The sequence below is a fragment of the Arachis hypogaea genome, chromosome 12, assembly GCF_003086295.3.
Source record: "Arachis hypogaea cultivar Tifrunner chromosome 12, arahy.Tifrunner.gnm2.J5K5, whole genome shotgun sequence".
NCBI lineage: Eukaryota > Viridiplantae > Streptophyta > Magnoliopsida > Fabales > Fabaceae > Arachis > Arachis hypogaea.
The window spans coordinates 60,565,476-60,570,760 of NC_092047.1; the positions used below are offsets into that span (position 1 = coordinate 60,565,476).

General features: G+C 39.3%; 1 long non-coding RNA gene across 1 annotated transcript; it reads right to left on the reverse strand.

The window, feature by feature from the left end:
- Positions 1 to 211: 211 nt before the first annotated feature.
- Positions 212 to 1,847, reverse strand: LOC112729260 (uncharacterized). The gene is made up of 3 exons (XR_003166440.3): positions 1,799 to 1,847; positions 1,576 to 1,637; positions 212 to 283 (listed from the first exon to the last, which is right to left on the reverse strand). It is a non-coding gene; the product is annotated as an uncharacterized lncRNA (long non-coding RNA).
- Positions 1,848 to 5,285: the final 3,438 nt, after the last annotated feature.

Sequence of the window (5,285 nt, forward strand, 5' to 3'; positions counted from 1 at the left end):
TATAACTAAAACTCATGGAATTTGCATCAAAATCATACTGTTTGGATGGTTCATTGCTTTGTTATTCATTTAACCATTCTTGGTTACTTTAAGCTCAAGAAAATGCATAAAACAACTAAAACTAACAGAAAAATGCTAGTGAAACTAGCCTAAGATGCCTTGGCATCAAAGGGGAACCTGGAAAGCAGAAAACTGGAGCAGGGGAAGGGAAGGGAAAACAGTAAAACAGGGTCTCGTAGTGGCTCTTAACAGAATCTTGGACAAGTGCCCCGAGAGTGCCATGCTGAAAAAGAATAAAGGTAACTAATTAGTTCAAATAAACGACATCATATCAAGTATTGATAAGTAAGACGATTGTATGATTATCTTAAAATTCATTCACGAAGTCACAGTCCACCAATAGAAATGACATCATATAAAGTCAGTAACTTAAAACCTCTTTAGGGGAAAGCTAATAATAAAGAAGGCTATTAGAGGTGAAAATACTGTTTAGGCAAAAGGCAAAAAACAGTGAGAATTAATGGAATACCAAAACCAACAAGAAAACACACTTTTTATGTGACTTCAGCATCTTTCATCAGAAGCGAGTTTTTATGCAAAGTGGAGAGAATAATCCAAAACAAAATACAATCATCTCACAGACGCACACACACTGGCACATATAATCACTTAACAAGCATCAAGCGGAGAATTAAAAAGAAATAAAAAAAATGCTAAGATGCTGGTCTTAACAATGCAACTGCACAAGGAAGAATAAAACACTATAACAAACCCTCATGAATAAAAAAACATGATATACACCTTCTGCAATTTGTTCCTTTCTCTTTTTTATGGTGAAAGAAACCTTGGAAATTAAAAATTGGAAAGTTGTACCACCAATCTTTCATTTTCATACTGTCTATGTCTATGGGCTGGCAATTTTATATTCCAACTCTGGAAAACTCCCCTTATACACACACTCTCTCTTTCAATTAATTTGTCTTTTGCCATATTATTAATCACAAATAATAACACTCTCTATTATCTGAAATAAGGATTGTTCAATTATAATAATGCAGATGTATTAAAGAAATAATCAAAAGAACCATGCTTAATCAACCTTCTGGTTGAAATAAGTTATCTCATGATCTTTCATTAAATAGCAGCATTGAATTCATATATACTCAGGGTTGGTCAAATAGACAAGCTGAGATTTTCCAAACTGTTTTAGATAACTGCACTGGATTCCCTACCATGTGCTAGTATCTGGTGGGGGCGCACTCTCAATATCTCATAGGACTATAATTTTATTCTCCTAGCACGTTTGACATTTTCGTTATAATGTTTTGTTTTTACTCCTTACATTTTCGTTATAACTGCACAAGGAAGAAGATAGATTTCACTCTTTCTGACACCAACACGAGTAAATTACAGAAGCCTTGTGTCTCACGTGGCTGAGACATTTCATTCATCATCATCAGCATTCATCATAGTAGGAAAAAGTCCATGGAATCCATTATTACCCGTGAACAACATATATTAACAGTCAACATAACATATCGAAAATCATAGGAGAATATAGTGAATAGAGTGCACCTTTGTGGCTTTCTCATTCCAGAAAAAAACCACGTACGTCCACAGCATCGCAAGCAACGCGTCTTCAGCATTATCATTTAACCAGGGACATGAAAATGAAAATGAAAAGGAACATGCAATCAGAGAGAACGAATCAGGGGAAAATGTAAATGAAAAGGGAAAGCCCTAAAAGTAAAAACAACGGAAAAATCGAGAAAAACAAAAAGAGGAAAATCGATCATACCTATGGAATTCGAGGGCTTGGAGGAGAAGAAGAGGGAGGAGCTTGCCGTTGCCCATGTTTGCTGGAGCTTGAAGGTGAAGAGAGAGATCCTCACTGATTCGAAGAAGAACAAGAAAGAGAAGAAGGGTATGAAGATTACAAGATGAAGAAGAAGTGGTTTCCATCAGTGACGAAGGCGAAGGCGAAGGGCGACGGGCGAAGGGCGACGGGCGAAGGGCGAAGGGCGAAGGGCGAAGGGAGGACCTCGGACGGCGAAGGGCGACGGGCGAAGGGAGGAGCTCTTCTGATACAGGTAGGCGAGTAGTTTCGAAGGTGAAAGAGACATTAGGGTTAGTGGTTTCGAAGGGGAAAGAGAGATTTGGGTTGGGGACCGGGTTGGGGGCCGGGTTTGGGCCGGGTTGGGAGCCGGATTTGGGATCCGGGTTTGGGTCATTCGGTTTGGCCCCTCTCGCCACGCTTTTAAAACGTTATTGTTGCTCTCTACGGCCACGCTTTTGAAGCGTGGCAAAAAAGAAACTTTTGGCCACGCTTTTAAAGCGTGGCAGAAGTGTACCAGCATATAGCCACGTTTTGTAAGCGTGGCCGTAATGAAACCCTGTGGCCACGCTTTTAAAACGTCCTTGTTTCTCTTTATGGCCACGCTTTTGAAGCGTGGCAGAAAAAAAACATAGCCTTTTCTCTAATCAATTGCCACCCTTACAAAAGCGTGGCCGTTGATCCTTTTCGCCACGCTTTTGAAGCATGGCAAAAAAAAGTGGCCAAATCTCTAATCTATCGCCACCCTCATAAAAGCGTGGCCATAGACCACTTTTGGCCACGCTTTTGAAGCGTGGCAAGAAAAAAGCGTGGCCATAGGCCTTTTTTCTTGTAGTGAATAAAGGAAAGTCAAGTGGACTAATTAATTTGATCCTCAAGTCCTAGTCAACTCCTGTGGAAAGACTAGCTTTAGAGCGATCCAAATCAATCAGCAATTCCCAGATCTCAATCATCTACTGAGTTTGACAACTCAAGTATTACCAATTACTTAACCAAAGCCAAGGGAGAAGAAATCTAATTTAAATTGAAAATATCCATAACATAAATAAATTAAAGCAATCTTAATTATGAAATACCTCAAATTATATTAAATAGAATATTCAAATCTTAACATGGAAAATTTCATAAGCCAATTTGGAAAGATAAATAACAATTGAAGTAATAGAATAAATAAAAGTAGAAAATAAATTTAAAGGAACATTGAACCTGTGATTGAAGAGAAGTAGCCTAAAAATAATAAAAATTCTAAATCCTAATCCTAAGAGAGAGGAGAGAACCTCTCTCTCTAAAAGCTACATCTAAAAACCTAATATTATGTATATGAAAGTTGTATGAATTGTTGTGTATATTGTTGCCTCCTTTGTTCTGATAGATTCCCCCACTTTATAGCCTCTAATCTGTGTTTCTGGACTTGGATCTGGGCCAAAAAAACGTCCAGAAATTGCCCCCAGTAATTTCTGGTATGTACAGGTCGCTGCAAAGTCACGTGGAAGCGCCGTCCACGCGTTAGCGTGGATTGGGTTTTTGCCAGGTCATGCATCCGCGTGATCCACGCGTTCGCGTCACCTGACTTCAGGGCAGCTATGTCAAATTATATATCGTTGCGAAGCCCCGGACGTTAGCTTTCTAACGCAACTAGAACCGCATCATTTGGATCTCTGTAGCTCATGTTATGATCGATTTAGTACCAAGAGGTCAGGCTGGACAGCTTTAGCAGTTTCTTCAGTTTCTTGTATTCCTTCCACTTTTGCATGCTTCCTTTCCATCCTCTAAGCCATTCTTGCTCTATAAATCCTGAAATCACTTAACACACATATCAAGGCATCAAATGATAATAAGAGAGGATTAAACATAGTAAAATTTAAGAGCACAAAGCATGTTTCCAATCATAGCACAAAATCAAGAAGGAAATTGTAAAACCATGCATTTTGTATGGATAAGTGTATGAAAGATTGATAAAATCCACTCAATTGAGCACAAGATAAACCGTAAAATAGTGGTTTATCAACGACCTGAGGTTTAATTACTCTCGGTTATTTGAATTTGAATTTGACATTTGATGAAGAGGATTCATTGTCGGTTTGGACTATGCTACTAACGAGTTGATTCTTGATTCTAAATCGACGATAAATCTCATTCCCTTATCACCTGTCCAAGTTGTTCCCAAGAAAGGAGGCATGACAGTGGTTCATAATGAAAAGAATAAACTGATTCCTACAAGGACAGTTACAGGGTGGCGTATGTGCATTGACTATAGAAGGCTTAATAACGCTACTAGAAAGGATCATTTTCCTTTACCATTCATAGATCAAATGCTAGAAAGACTAGCAGGGCATGCATTTTATTATTTCCTGGATGGTTATTCCGGTTATAATTAAATTTCAGTAAATCCACAGGATCAAGAAAAAAACAGCATTCATATGCCTATATGGTGTGTTTGCTTATAGGCGGATGCCATTTGGCCTGTGCAATGCACTTGGCACCTTTCAGAGGTGTATGCTCTCCATCTTCTCTAACATGGTGGAGAAGTTCCTTGAGGTATTCATGGATGACTTTTCCGTCTTCGGAGACTCATCTAACTCCTGTCTTGACCATCTAGCCTTAGTTCTTAAATGATGCCAAGAGACAAACCTGGTTTTAAATTGGGAAAAATGTCATTTCATGGTGACTGAAGGAATTGTCCTTGGGCATCGATCTTGAACAAGGGAATAGAAGTGGATCAAGCTAAGGTGGAGGTAATTGAGCGATTACGACCACCCACTAATGTCAAAGGAATCAGAAGTTTTCTTGGACATGCAGGATTCTACAGGAGGTTTATTAAGGATTTTTCAAAAATCGCTAAACCCCTGTGCAACTTACTGACTACCGACACTCCATTTGTCTTTGACCAAGAGTGTCTACAGGCCTTTGAGACTCTGAAAGCTAATCTTATCACTGTGTCTGTAATCTCTGCACCCAGCTGGGACTTACCATTCTAGCTGATGTGTGATGCCAGTGACCATGCCATTGGTGTAGTCCTGGGCAGAGGCATGACAAACTTCTACATGTCATTTATTATGCCAGCTGTGTTCTAAATGACGCGCGGAAAAATTATACTACCACTGAAAAGGAATTGCTTGCAGTGGTTTATGCCATTGACAAATTCAGATCCTATCTAATAGGGTCTAAGGTCATTATCTACACTGACCATGCTGCTCTTAAATATCTACTTACCAAGCAGGATCCTAAACCCAGGCTGATAAGATGGGTTTTACTCCTGCAAGAGTTTGATATAGAAATAAGAGATAGAAAAGGGTCAGAGAATCAAGTGGCCGACCACTTGTCTCAGATTGAACTAGTAGAAGGGACATATTCGCCCTCTACTGAGGTATCTGAAACATTTTCGGATGAGCAACTCTTTGCCATCTGGATGACACCTTGGTTTGCAGACATTGCAAACTACAAGGCTATA